This window comes from Struthio camelus, chromosome 2, assembly GCF_040807025.1.
Source record: "Struthio camelus isolate bStrCam1 chromosome 2, bStrCam1.hap1, whole genome shotgun sequence".
In the NCBI taxonomy this organism is placed as follows: domain Eukaryota; kingdom Metazoa; phylum Chordata; class Aves; order Struthioniformes; family Struthionidae; genus Struthio; species Struthio camelus.
Window position 1 is genome coordinate 65,995,205 of NC_090943.1, and position 15,394 is coordinate 66,010,598.

Consider the following 15,394-nt stretch of genomic DNA (forward strand, 5'->3'; position numbering starts at 1 on the left):
GTAGACGGCTTCAGTCAGGAGAGCCGCTGGAAGGTCCTTGGTGAGGAATCGGACATGGCACGGACTGGCCCCGAGATGCGCCCACTGAGTGGGCTGAGCCGGGGCACCTGGTGCGGAGCCGCTGCTTGGTGCCCGGCTGCCCAGCACACCCTTCGTGGCGATGCCGGTGGCACTTAAGCATCGTAATAGGCTATTTCAGGAATACTTACCTCGTGCCCTCTTACCCTAGGAGAGCAACCATTGCGTGGAAGGAGAAGCCTGGCTTAGGTGACTGCGGTGCATGCCCGCTCTCTGGGGTGATCCGTTTTGGGCCTTTCTGGTCTCTCCCGGGTGTTTCAGGAGTTTCTCTGCCCCAAGCCTCCCCTTCACTTCCCAGCCGTGGTGGGAGGGCAGGAAAGAGCTGGGACAGGCCACCAGCAAAAGCAGGACGCAGGAGATGAGAACAAGCAGTCTGAGCAGACCGACAGTGAGAAACTCCAGTGAACGGCTGTGAGCAGCAAAGGGGAGCGATTCCTGACAAACCTTTTCCCCCAGCTGCGCCAGTGACAGTCCCACAGGCTATCCTGTCAATCAATGGTCACCCCTTTCCCCAAGCTCTTCCCTCCCTTCAGCTCGCATCTGCGCCACTTCTGCCCATCCGACAGTGCCTCGCTCAGCCGAGCGTCCTGCATGAATGCAGGCAACTTCTCTGGCCCAAAAAGCGAGAGAAAGTTTCTTCTTCCTCAGGGAGCAAGGCTTGGTAAACCTATGTCAGCAGCTGCATGGAAACGATGGCATTGCTATCTGCAAGAAAATGCTGCCCCAGGCAGATCATAAATCCTTGGAAACATTTAGACACTGGATTAATGTGCTAATAATAGAAAGGAAAAAAACGTTCATTTTTTCTGTATTGCATGAATGGAAGATTTCAGTAAACCCCCACCTTCTTCTGTCTTGTACCAAGGCTTCTGCATTCTAATCACAGTATCTGTTTTTGTGCATCTATCTCTGTGTATAACAAAACGATTTATTGTAATATAGTCACCCTTAATTTCATCTCCTCTCACTTTGATGATTTTAGATCTCTCCCCTTAATTCCTGGCTCTTCTTCCCAGCAGAAGGTTAAGAAGCTGTTTTCTGTTCCCCCTTCTCCGTACCTGTCCTGTCAACGTGTATGCAGAGGGCCCAATGGTAAGAGAGGCAGCTGACTCCCCCAGCCATAGTTAGAGGAACAGAAACACAAATTTGCAAAAATGAAACATCATTGATCCTTAATTTCCCTGTTTAAGTTGGTTGAAGTGACCAATATACATTGATTCAGTCACCATGCTTTGATAGTTACCCCGGTCATCTGAGCTATAGTAATGAACTACATGCATGTCCTTAATTTGCCTCATTATGAAAAGAAATAGGCTACTTTACATGGGTATTTTGCAGGTGGAGTGGATTCAGAGAATGCACGCTGTCAGTCACAAGGAATTGTTACGGTGAGTCGTTATCTGTTAAACTGTGGTAACTGGCTTTCATAGCTCTGTTCATCATTTGCTTACCTTTACATCTCCCTTTTCTCCTCCTAAACCTAAATGTACTCTTTCCTATCCTAGAATATATGCTAAGGCTGCATGGGCACAAAACGCATACAGGAGCCCCAGGCCTTCCCATGTCTACATCATACCTACGCTGCTCCATTTATTTCAAAAACCTGAAATAACTTCCTCTGTCTCAAGAGTGATTTCTGTTACACTGTGATACACCTGCATGCCAGTATTTCCTCACTCCAAAGGTGTGTTGGGCCTTCCTGCCACCCACTTCTCTCTACTCCCATCTGCGCCGCTCAGACCCACCCTGCTGCCCTGTAAGGGACTCTCACCGCTACTGATCTCTTTTGCTCTTACTTCATGGAGCAACCACCTCACTATCTTCCCTGCACATCTGTAGCTCTGCTGATGTTCCAGTTTTCCTCACCCTCTCCTATTTCACATCAGTGAACACATTTTCTGTTTGATACCATCTTCTTTCTGTAGGCATATAAAGGCTGTCACAACAAGGCGCGAACCAGTAAACGATGGTATCAGCTTCTTATGTTCACTTCATTTTGTACAGCACAGCAAAAGAGTGAAAACCTATTAATCACTGAAATCATCGTCTTAATACCTCTCTAGAGGGCTAGGAAGAGCAGCACAGGTTGTCCGTAGCCAAAATCCTGCAGTCGTGGTTAGCCAGCTGAGGGTCCAAGCGGAGTACGTAGAGCCGCTCTTTGCAGTACGACCTGGGTATTTGCCTTTTGCCAGGCAACTTGGTACCTGGCCCAATTCTCAAAAGGAGCCAAGGGAGCGATTCTACTGTGCACTGTAATTTCCACAAGCGGGAGGCTGTGCTAATTTTTTAGGCATTGGGCATTAGCCCTGAGAGGGGCTGTACAAGTATTTGCAAATCTCATAAAACGTCTACGAGATTGAGTATATGCAATCCCAGCCCGGACCGGCTTTTTAACCTTCTCCTGTCCATACAGTTTCATGACTAATCATCTCCATTTAGATGACGTCCTCAATATATTTCCTAAGACTGTTAAGGCATTTTGATGATAACATCTCTGCTATGAAATACCTATGAAATACCTTAGCCTTGCTATGAAATACCTTACAAAATGATACTTTATTAAACAGCAATGCAACTTCATGTTTCCACTCTTATCCAGTCTTCAAAACATGATTCCTATTTTTCTTGACCTTCACTGCTAATTATATTACGGAGTAAAAGCTTTAAGACTTCATTCTTTTTCAGATAAAACTGGCCTGCCATGTTTAAGGAATTTTAGTTTACAGTATAAACCTAACTGAATATGTAAGGAATCTAGTAAGACAAGTATAATAGGAATGAATTTTTTTTTTCTAATGTAGCAAAAAGAGGTTGACGTTAGGTCAGGATTAGCTAATATACACCAGTTATCCAAGACTTTTTCTCGAATCTAGCACAGTTTATATCTTTTGCTACAACTTAGCTGCTTGAGGATCATCCTAGAATTTGAAGCCAGGTTTTAGCCTAAGAATAAGAATAAGAAAAGATTGTGAATAGAAGTTAGCTAATGTGGGCAATTTTAGTTAATAGCAAATACACATTTTTGCCACCTAAACTCAACTCTTTTTTCCACTCCAAGCAATCTGAAAGTTGCAGTTTAAGCCTTATATAAGAGTACTCTCTTATTTGCTATACAACTGCAGAATTCCTGACTATGTAACAACTGGAGCTGTGTAGCCTCAAGCTCATGAAATTCCTTTATTTTTCTATCTGCAGGAAAAATGGAAGGGAAATTAAACTTCCTGGGCTTCTCAGACCCTCGAGTCCCAGAACCACCCTTCTCCAACAAGCTGTTTGGGGATTTAGCCCTATAGGTCCAATTGGTTTTATTGGGAACTTAAAATAGCCACGAGCAAATTACATTGATTTTACAGAAGCCTGTCAAAACCCAAATAAAACGGACACAAAATTTTTTGAACAAATATTAAGTCATCGCTAGTCTATACGATACTAGTGTGACATTATCGAAAACCGAGAGGCTGAATTTGCTTTAGAAAGACACAGTCATTTAATGCCTAGAGGCACTCCAGGGGGAACTGGGATATGCAAATTGGCCTTGGCTCTGTCCATAGTCATGCAGCAAATCACTGACAAGTGTCTGGTACATCTTTTGTTTCTCTTACTTGTCTAGCGCCGTGCCTAGGAGCCTCATTTATGATTCAATACCAAAGTGTACCACATTCAGGAGAGAACAAAAACTAGTTCCTGCTCTGAGAATCCAAGGAACAGCAGTCTTATTTCTCTATATGGTTTTGGAGTTTTAGTCTAACAAGTCTACGATGTAATTGGGTCTCCCAAGGAAGAGAGGAAGAACGAATAAAGGTAGTAAATCATATGACGACACGTCAAAGAAGCCATCTGAACAAACGCAGGGATATGGACATAGGTTTTATATTTTATATTATGTAGCTACAGCCAGGATCATTTGTATTACTTCTGAGTTATCAGATAATCACCTACTGTGTATGTAGAAATACTCAAGTTTGCCCTTTGTCTTTAGTTATCTCTAGACCTATTCTGTCCGGAAAGGTAGGTCCTTTCAGAGAACCTTCTTCTTTTATCTCCTGAAACTTAACTGAAGTTGGTCAAGAGTTTGGAGGGCATTAAACACCTGGAAGAAGGAACTGGGAGTGTGCACAATTGCTTGCTTGATGCAAAAGGCTGGAGAGCCCTTCCCAGCCTTTGCTTGGAAAAAGCTGTTGAGGAAACCTCTGCTCGACCATTTGCTTCTGCTTCCAGACCTCAGCGTGGTCTGGAGAGAGGCGGAGGGGAAAGAGCAGCTATGTGTGCATCACTGCTGAACAGAAGTCACTTGATTCAGAGCTGGCCAAGCATGAGTGCTCAGGACCTGCAGGACAGATCTAGCACTGTCGCTTCGGGAAAAATTATAGAAAGCCAGGGTCCTTTTGCCTTGGAGAGTATTTCAGGCCACACATGCAGAGTATGGAATATGATATACATGAATGGAGAAGGGAAAATGGTTAAAATAAATAAAATACAAGGAGTTTCTGTGAACCTGGCCATCAGGAAATTAAAAGAGGGTTTTATTAAATGCGGTTAAAAGTGGACACAGCAGACATCAGTGTAACAGACCGAAGCTGATACGTCTCTGTAATGTGCTGACATAGTCTTGAATCTAAGAAGTGTAGACTCTTTAAGGTTTCTGTTTTAAAAGCTGCACGTTGATTAAATGCTTATTCTACCATTCTTTCTTTTTTTCTTCAACAGTTTTCCAGATGGTTGCTCTTCTGTAACATTTCCGTCTATATGTTTTGGACAAGTAGTCATCTGTAGCCACTGTTCTCTACCATGCAAACTTTTTTTTTTTTTCCAGGAACTGAAACACCAGCGCTAGTCTGCAATTAAACCAACACCAATTAAAGGATAATTAACTTGACTGACTGCTGATCTCACCGAAAGGGTCAGATCTCGTGTTCAGGCACAGCTATGTTCAGAACCTTCCGAGGGAAAATGCTGCTGTAAGATTCTTCCCAAAATGAGAAAAAGAGTGGCATGACTCATACTCATCTGTTATATTTTTGCATTATTGTACGAACCATGTAAAAGAAGGCAATAAAATTATCCAGTGAAAATGTAAAATTAATCTTTAAGAGCATATCATATTATATGACTGGAAAAAGCATTAGGGCAGGCTTTACCAGCCTGCACAATAAGTTTGAATCAAAACATTAGCTAATCTACGTAAAAAGTAGCTTTGCTGTACTGAACTGGGTAATCCCTCTTGAGAGCGTTGGTCAGGGTGACCTGCTTACAGCCTTTCCTCGCTGCAAGGGTTTTGCTCTTTGTTCATCAAGCCAAGGAGAGCTTGACACTGTCAAAGCAACATTTCAGAGAGGAGACTCGCTGCCTCCCAAATGCCAGCACCGCTCAAACTCCCTTGAACACTACTCCTTTCTCTAACAAGAATGTGTTGTGCCAGGCTTAGAATCAGTATTTTCTTGAAAGAAAAGTACATCTTTAGGACCATTCAGCCCAAGAGAGCTAGCAGAAAGGGAAACAAAGAACTTTAATGGAAAGTTATTTGCACAGAAGCTCACTTTTCTGGAAATAGTTCATTTAGAAGTGGTGTGAAGTCATAGCATAACACTTTGCTTGGGCATGATGCTTTTCCAGTGATTCAGCTACAGATAGACTATGCTTTTGTAAAGCAGGGTAGGAGTAACAAGAAGACAGCAGAAGGGACATTCCAAGTATTGTCTATTTCTAATTAAGAAAATAAAAATCTCTGTATAAGCTATTCACATGGCATATTTCCAGTTTTCCTTATATAGCACATTACATGTACGACAAAATGCAGCTTCGCTGCGTAAACTACTTGGGGGCCCCTCCTATATATTGTAACCCAGCCTTCCTTTGAACGTGTTTATGTTGTAAATAATGGTAGTGAGGAATACCTTCTTCTAACCCTGGCTTTTAACTGAGAGTTAGGCTTCTAAGTAGTGAAGTCACTTTTGAAGTAAGTTAGTCCTTGCAATGACTGATTGCCCTTAAAAAACAATTCTAAAGTGAGCTCCTGAATACTTAACACCAGAGTTTCTATTTCAAGAAGGCTATTTCTATTTTCCTATGTATAATGTGGTCAAGCTATAATCAGAAGAATTATATCCATTTACAGTCCTCTCTAAATATGTAGCACTGTATGAGATAAAAGTTTATTTTAAAAGTCCAAAACTATTTTATAGCTCATAGTCTGGGTTAAAATTTCTCCCACTTTTAATTAGATGTTTCCATACAGTTTCTCCTTGAAATTTAGAAAGTTTCAATGATTAGTGTAATACTGGTATCTCAAGATTTCATTATAAAATTTCAAGATCGATATAAAAAAAAACCCCTAGATTTTGTAGCTTTTTCGTAGTTACTTACACAACTCTCATTTCATACTTGTATCACATCTGATGCACCTCACATAAGGCAGTTAACCCTGATTTACTGCAACATAAATGAAAACAGCGTTTGGTCCTATATTTTTATCAAAAGTAATATGCTACAAATACAGACATATACATACATATTTATGCCAAAAAAACAGAAGAGCAGCATTCTTGGTGCTGCTATTTCTATTCAGTTACTTAATTCACGGTGGTCTTAGCTAAACAACATCTTAAAGCACACAAAGATTTACATACATGTGAAAACTCGCCAATATTACGCTTATGTTCTTTGATTGGTTAATAAAAATAGGACTCTTCAACATTTTATCTCTAGAATTTTCCATAAACTGAACATGGACTTGAATAACTGTGTGCTTGAAATTATTAAGTGTTCTCCAAAAGGCATACCTATCATGCATTTCCACCCCCTAAACTGTTGTAATCACTGAGTTATATTAATATGAGAATCAGAGCCCTTAAGGATAGAGCTTCAGTGGCTGCTACGACCAAGAAAGCATCCAGAGAAGGCAGATAAAGTCTGATGACTGAACTGCATGAAGCCTTATATGTCACTCAGACTCAGGTTACAATGCGAGGAGAGAAATAAAGAAAAAACTTACCTTAAAGAATTCCCAGTGGGCATATCTGGATTGTCATTACGTACAACAATTTTTTTTTTTTAATCACTGCCACGACCTTGCCTGTCCACAGCCGCAGAGGGTCGCTTCCCACTGCCCTCCCTTCTGAGGCCTAACCTGGATCTTTCACAGCAAAGGTGTCTTAACCCGTAGACCACCCTTCATACGTTTCAGAGGCTTTACAACTTGACATCATATACATGACAAAACAGTAATACTTTTGTCTTCTACTTCGCTAACATACCTTGAGACCAATCCTGCCTCTTAGCTTTATTTCCAGACGATATCAGGTAGCTGGGTAGGACAAAGGAAGAAGAATGGAGGTCTTCCAAATATGTCCAGTTGTACCAAACCAGGAGAACTAGGGCTGAGACAAAGTACAAAGTTGCTTCACCACCGTGCTGCTGGACAGATGCGGGCACCCGGGAACAAGGCAGGGTAACGCTTTTCTCTTCAGAAGTGTCTGCGGTCACCTTCCTCACCCTGCTCCTGCAAGTGACACATAATTAGAAAAAAGAAAAAATCTTGAATTAACAAGCGTTCGGGAAGAGACTGGATAAATTGATGTGCAGAGAGGGAACATGGCTCATCCGGAGAACATCACCGGCCTGATCCAAAGTCTACTCATATCAGTGAGAGGTTTTCCACTGGTTGCAGCTGGCTTTGCCCAATTTTTCATATCACCTGCAAACACGAGCAGTAATGACTGGGCATTTTACACAAACTTTTTCTATAATTTTCACCCCTCTTCCTCCTGAATGTGAAGTTAATCATATCTTAATCATACCTTTAGTCACTCATATTGGTGCACCCAAGAATCCTCTCTATCTACATTAGCTTTCAGAGGAATCTACCGTTGACCAGACAACATCAAGGAAAAAGGAGTTTCTGAAGTGCTTTAATATCCTCTACCTTACATACGATGGTCAATTAACCTTTGGAACTGCTTTATTTCTCTCTCCTCTCTTAGGTTGTCAGCTCTCCTTACACTCTAATGTTAGACTAGGGGCGGGGTATAAATTATGACATAATTAAAATGAAACAACACTCCCTTTCTTCAGATGAGTCATCTGCAGTTATCCAGGGAATGTACAGTATGAAGATTACCTCCGGTTCTGTGCATTAAGAGTACAAAGCGGCTACTTAAAGTTACTTTGGAAAAACACATACAGAACAACCCTCATTTATAAATAAAGAAAACCAATTTCCTACTGTTCACGGCAGCTGACTTGAATATCCAGCTTACAAGGTTTGCTTGTGAATTTGCTTCAAGGCCTGCGAGCAGGGCGGAGCGCCACAGCATTGCTGCAGGGACAGCTCAGAAAGCAAAGCGTGGTGCCCAGAGCTGCGCTTGGTTTCTCCTTGGCCTCCGTGGCAAGCACATTGCCTGCAGCAGCCTACATCTGGCATGGTGCTCGTCACCCAGCGTGTTGGCACAACTCTCTTTTCCAGATGAGGAGGCAGGGAGCCAAAGCCCACCTTTTCTCCACCGTCTCCTCTCTCAGCAGAGAGGGATGACAGAGTGCAAAACAAGAGATTCTTGTCCTGCAGAGATTCATCTTTTCACGCAATGCAAGTATCACTAAAAACACCTTAGTAGCTGCTGTGGGTCTAAAACATGCACCACAACCTCTTTAGTAGAGAGATATGTATCCACAGAGATTTAAAGAATACTTTCATTTGTTATACTTATTCATAATGTGATGATCTATTAAAAAAGACCACAGATCTCTATATACTTATTTCTTCTTTTAATAGGTGATGATAAGTGAAAGTGTAAACCCTCCTAAAATGCATTAAATCAATGCCTATAATAACAATGGAAGTGCTTTCACAGCACTAGTTGGCATTTTAATCCCCAAAAGTCACACTGACTTCAATGAACAGTACTGAATCAAAATGCATAGGTAAATCTTTGGAAATTTTAACTCAAAACGATATTTAATTTTCAAACTGCCTACTCAACTGAGACGTAACAGTCTACAGCTTCCCTGCAATTTTCCAAGGGAAAACGATAAACAGGAGGGTGAGGGTGACATTTCAACCGTTCATACATGTTCTGCATACGGCATACCACCAGTCCACGTATTTTTGAAGGAAGTAAGAGTCTGCTCAAGTAAGACCCTGTATGCATGCACACACGGTAACCAGCTATGTAGAATAACAGCCATCTCTGTGGGCCTAGGTCATGGCTTGGGTGAAGATGTCTCACTGTTCCATGCAATCAGTATTCTGCTTATCCTCACTACCTGTACGCACAGAAGATAATCTTCAGCAAGATTGAGGTTGCCTCACCTGCGAGACAGGGAATACGTGCATGCGTGAAGTCACTGGCTGTGATTTTGGAAGCAAATGCTTCCCAGAAATGGTGGACTGCACAGTAGCAACTAAAAGGGCATTAGCATTTGTGCTCGTCAGATGGTCCTGCCCTCACGTAGGAGGGCAGTCAGCTCCCATCTGTAAACGTTTATGCGTGCTGCCATAGTCTGGCAACACACTTTGCTTCTTGTGCAAGACGATCTGAGGTGGAGCTCAACTTCTGTGGTAGGTTGTCATAAGAGACCTACAGCAGCCTGTGCCGCATGAGGAATGCAGAGTAACAGCTTCTCTGCAGGGTCACACCCTGCTCCTGCTAGCCTCTCCGATCCCTTCCACAACGTAAAACAGAGCTTCCAGGTTTAAGTGCTGCAAAATTGTGAAGCAAATGAGATAGTCTGGCATGTGCAGGGTGCTTTACTCATCCCTGCCATCAGAGTTCCCAAAGGGTGTCACTCCCCAGAAGCAGTGTGCCTCTAAATCACTGCTACACGTGCTTTTTTTCTTCTATATGACAGGATGTGATAGAATTCCTAAAGAGAAAAAAGCAACAACAACAAAAACTGAAGGTTTTAGTGCCCTCCCCCCTTTCAGCTTACTATAGCTGAAATCCTTCTTTAAGGACTTGGCCAAGCCTAGCTGGGTCATTACCAAGCTCAGAGAGTGCCTTAAACTATAAGGTAGGCCCCCCTCTGTGCCTGGAAGGGAGGGAACCCCCAGCAGACCACTGCTCTTTGGACAGGCAGCAGAGCAAGGGGGAAACAAACAGAAAGCACCAACAGCCATGCCCCAAACAGTTTTCTTGGCATGTTTTGTTACTATGCATACAAGGCATTGCTGAGAAACAGCGAGTTACAAACCAGAGAAAAGTTTGCAGCTATAGTAATATTTATGGTTTCGTAATTTATGTGCAGCTTTGTGGAAATGTTATCTGGGTAAATGGCTATCCGAGGCTAAGGCAATAACTTCCAGAAGTGGGTGCAAGGTTAACAGCTGTGCTTAGCTAGCAAGGAGGTCACCAGATTTTGCGTTACAGGCTTGTACGAGTGTAGGAGACAGAAAAAACAATTTCGGTGCCTCCCTGAAGATTTGTTTCGAGTTGTGCACTCAGTCAAGCTCAAAGAACAGCTGAGGGCCAGGAGCAGCCGGCCAAGAGCTGAGCAGTTGCTGCGGCAGCAGTCGCTTGAAACTGGGGTTCGTTCCCCAACCACACTTAGCTGTCACTTACAGCTGATGATGGGAAAAGGTCCAGCCTAGGAATTGCTTTCCTAGAGGAAAAGGTTATGAATTTTATAGTTAAAGAATAACTGTAACAATCAGTTACTACTGCTCTGTTTATCTACCTGGTTAGTGCTTTGTTTTCTCCCTCAAAAAACCAAAACCAACCAAACAAAAACTTTGTCAGCCATTTGATTCCTGTTTGCAAATCGGAAAAATTAGTAAGCTTGGTAAAGTTTTCCCGCTTTCCAGGTGTGGCCTCAAGTCACTGTTTTAGGAGTGGCTGCCTTAGCTTTGAACCCAGCCCTTTTTACTGCCAGCCAAGCCCTGGCAGAAGGGTTACATCTGAATAACGATGCAGCAGGGTTTTAATTAAATGACCATACGTTGCTTTTTCCTGCAGGATCCCTGCTACAAGGTTTGTAGGATGGAGGCTAGTCTGGGGCACTGCTAAGACAGGGTAGTCTATCTTGTTAGTCGGGAAAGGAAGCGAACAAGGAGATTCTAGGAAGGAAGAAAAAGGACAATGTCATATTAAGGTAATTAAATACTACCCCAGGCTGCCACCGACTCCTTGGCTCTGAGCAGTTATGAATAATACTGGGTACATGGGATGAAACTTAATTTAGGCTGCAGTTTCATAGTCCACTTCAAGCTAATCTAAGTTGGCACCATTTATGAAAGAAGCAGTCTCGCCTGCCTGTCTGTCCCCAGCAATACCATTCCCTCTTTTTTTCCCCCCTCCGCAGAACGCACACAGCAATATTATTTGTCTCCGCCTGGCACGAAGTGGGGCAGGGGGGACAGCCCCGCTGCTCCCCACTGAACCCAAGCACCGCTACAGCCTTGCTGGGAGCTGTTCCTGGGAACCATCCAGGCTAAAGCCAGGAGGAAAAAATAAAATAAAATAACACAGAAAACAGAGAAGAGTTCTGTTACCCGAGATAGGTTAGCTGATTTGAGGGGTGTGCGAGTGTGTGGCTGCTTCCTTCAATGGCAGCGACTGCTTCAAGCAGTCATGAAACGACGGCAATATGCTCCGAGTCCTGTGAAACAGCGGAGCAGTTAAGGCACTTGGATTCGAGACTCTCCGGAGCTGACACTAATTCTACCATTTGCTAACTTAACAATGTTTTATGCTATTGTTATGTAACATATTAACTTCTGAAGGTCACAGCCCATCAGCCCTGATCCACTAGTAAACAGTCCAAGTATAAGCAAGCAAAATATTATTTTAGCTGTGGGAAAACAAACAAACAAACAAACAGCAAAAGACTTTATTTCTAATAGTTAAAAAACAGAAAATCTATTTGACCCATGAAGACAGTGACACATTTCTGCCCCTGTGGAAGAGGAGCTTATCTTTGGATATGATAATGGGACATTGACCTCGATTAATGTTTGGAGTTATTATCAGGGAGCCCAAGCTGACCTCAGCAAACACAAGCAGAGCATGCATGTGTGTATTCCTACTTTTGCTGAAATTTATATATGTTTTCATGACTGTGACCTCACAGCTGAACACCTATACTTGTTTTTAGGTAATTGCACAAAATAAAATGTGATTAAAGTGCAGCAACATTATCTAAGATGCCTACAAACAAATTGCAAATAGAAGAGGGGTCAACAAAGAGTCCCTGTACTAAGGTCACATGCTCATTTTGCAGACAGTCTGCTTTGCTGTGCTTTACAAGAGTAAAGGGATCGTAAGGCCAGTGTAACTTGGGTGTAAATTTTGTCGAGATCTGCTCCTCACTGCCAGAGATATGCAAAGGGTTCTTATATAAACAGGCACTGTTACAGATCTCTTCTCAGTAGCGGCACTCTGTTGTTAAACATTAATTCTCAGGAATGTGTATGTTGTGCAACCTTTTTGCATGCTATTTGGGGCTGTTAGCAATTTGTAAGGACACTTCGGGTAATTTAGAATCAAAGGGTAGGTTTGGAAAAAAGTTTCCCCCACAAAATATAGGAATACAAACAGTAAAGAATAAACAATTTTTTGTTTGGCATAAAGGTGCCCTAAAGTCTCTGTGTTACAAACATTGCATTATTATGCTAGTAAGAGAGAAGGAGAGCCAAAAAGACACGGATATTTTGCCCTATCTGGTATATTTGCATTATGCAGGTGAAGGATAACAGCCACACAAAGGCAAAGGCAAGTTGGCCAAAAAAAGAGGTTAGGGAAACAACGCAAAGATTTTGGATCATCTCTAATGCCACAAGAAAGCTAGTGTCCTATTTTTAATGCAAGCTTCCGGTCAAAAGCGTCAAGGGAGAGAGTTCTCCACTCCACCTATGGGTGAAGAGGAAAAAGAAAAAATTCTCCATAGAGATTTTAAAAGAGTAAACACCCACGTTTGTCAGCCTCTCCCAGGGAGTGTGCAGTGATAACTGCACATGAGCTGGGCTTTCTTTGTCTTTTTGGAGAAGGGGGAAGTGAATCATAAACCCCCAGAGGAGAAAAAAGGGAAGTTTTTCTAGGAGAGAGGAAAAAAAAAAAAAAAAAAAAAAAGAGAGAAGTTATCTGGTTGCCAGCAAGCAGTCCTGCTAGGCCTACGGTTATAACATCAGCGGGACAAGTGCACCTCACCGTCCGAACCACGCGCAGAGTTGCGGGAAGCAGCTAATTTTATGATTTAGTCCAGATCTATCACTTTGGAGCACTTTGACTACTAGTAAGCCCACCAGACTACCTGCATGGGGTCATATCCACTAACAACTGAAAAAAACTATTGTTCTTTTTTTTACGTTATGTTCTGCTTTTTTGCTTATCCTAGGTTTACAGCAACGTTCCTTTCTCTCTAAGAAAAATTACCAATTTGCAGGGTGTTTGGCTGGTTATTAGTGTCATCCGGGGTTGAGCCGCTCCATTTCTAGAGGCTTCTAGGTGAAGACTCACACCAGCAGAGTTATATCTCAAGAGGTATTACATCTGGTATCGCCGTTTCTCTGTGACAGGCTTATTTTGATGATTCACTGGGATATTGCAGATACACTTAAGTCTCGTCTGTGGGAAGTCAAATCAGGACCATGAGAAAATGCACTCATTGCATAAACGGCAACAACACGTGTTAAAACACTTGTGAAAGGAGATTCAAACTGACCCTGGCAGGCAGAGATATCCCGAATATGCACTTAGAGCAAGTACGTGATTATTCAGCGAAGCACAACACCCAGAGCAGAAAGCTCCACGGCCGGGTCTCAGGGCTGGCCCATTATTTTTCCGATTCTCTAACCGCATGGGCAGCTGTGCCGTCTCAGTACCAATTTGGGAGCCTGACTTTTGTTGGGGAAGCTTCTCAAAACGCCCGCAGTAGCAAGAAATTACCTACCTACATCCAACGTCGAGGAAAATCCCTGCCCGCGTTGCAGTGACTCAAGAAGAGCGAGCGCTGCCAAACTGGAGCGAGTTCTAAGGGAGCACCGCGTACCAGCAGTCCCTGACATAAACCTCAGATAAGGGAGTGGCAAGAAACTTTCCTGCCACCAACCGTGAAAAACAGTCCGGGGAAAACAAAGCAGGCGCTTGAATGTGCTTGAAGAACCTGTTCAATCTCAGTAGCATAACCTCGCCTCCCAGAGGGCCTGGTGGCAAATGCAGAAGAAATCAAAACCACAGATTAAGCTGCTTGTACTCAGCCATAATATTATTTCTTCTAGTATTCCCAGGCGCAGACAGCAGCTGCAGTTAAGGAGATAGCCTTAGGAAATAACAACTTACTAGTACAAGAAAGGAGGAGAAAAGTCATTTTCTTTCCTCACGTTTTCTTCGCAGTCCTTGTTGCTCAAGTTACAAAACTGCTATGAAGGTAAAGAATAAAACACAACCTCATGTACTGAGGACCGGTAAGAGAAATTTAAAAGAAAAAAAAAGGGGGGGGGGGTGCTGATCCCAAGCAGGGTCCTGCATAGGTTTCCACAAACTGAGAGGTTCTCTGGGCATCAAACTACTGAACACACACAGAGGATTCTGCTGCCTCAGGGCTGGTAAAGCCCCTGAGCAGAGATCTCATTAAAAACTGAATGTGAAAAAAATTCAAGCTATGTTTCATACCAAATCCATCATAATTCAGTACGTAATGCCTTGTATACGTGGTGATGTGAATGGCCAGGACCTACCCTGCCCCACAAAAAACAGCTATTCTAAATGCCATGCAAGAAAACACTGTCAAAATCTATAAGGAAGGGGCAGAGAAAAGAATAAAACAGCTCATGGTCAGGGTTTACGCACAGCTCTTGTAGTACTTCAGCATCTCGTCAAGAAAGTTAGGTTGGAGAAATTTGCCAGAAGCATCATTTTGAATGATTTGAGAAAACTCTACGGTACATAAGGATCCTAAAACTTTTAGGAACATGTGAATTAGAGGTATCAAATCAACACCTGTGCTGATGAATTAAGGGGGGGTGCACCATGAAAATGCCTAAGCAGATGTCTTGATTTAAAAAAACAAAACAAGCACACACCCCCAAACCCTTTCCCTTACTTTATGCCTCTGCCCTTGAAATACTGGAGTCCAAAAATTTCATAGGATTCAGCGGGTGCTTTTGAAGATTCGTCCAAATGGAGCTATTACTGCAAAGGTAACAAAAGGCAATTTGAAATAAGCTTTTCCCCCTCTCCCTCCTGCCCCAAAACGTTCATAAACCTGAAACAAAGACTTCAGGCTCTTTTAGGAATTAACAGGACGAAAGATTGGATATGAACCATTTCTTATTCTGAGATTATTCCAGGCATGAAACCTGACCACCAAGTACCTGTTGCTCCTTTTC

At 42.7% G+C, this 15,394-nt stretch overlaps 1 protein-coding gene across 2 annotated transcripts in view; it reads right to left on the reverse strand.

The window, feature by feature from the left end:
* Positions 1-14,179, reverse strand: part of COBL (cordon-bleu WH2 repeat protein) — a 174,596-nt gene extending 160,417 nt beyond the window's left edge. The window contains exons 1-4 of one of the 2 annotated variants that reach the window (XM_068936152.1): positions 13,957-14,179; positions 13,440-13,631; positions 11,561-11,667; positions 7,332-7,576 (exon numbers count right to left, since the gene is read on the reverse strand). The gene's annotated coding sequence lies outside the window, so the exon portion shown is untranslated. Of the gene's footprint in view, positions 1-7,331; positions 7,577-11,560; positions 11,668-13,439; positions 13,632-13,956 lie in introns of those variants that run through there. The other variant, XM_068936146.1, reaches the window with a different exon arrangement.
* Positions 14,180-15,394: the final 1,215 nt, after the last annotated feature.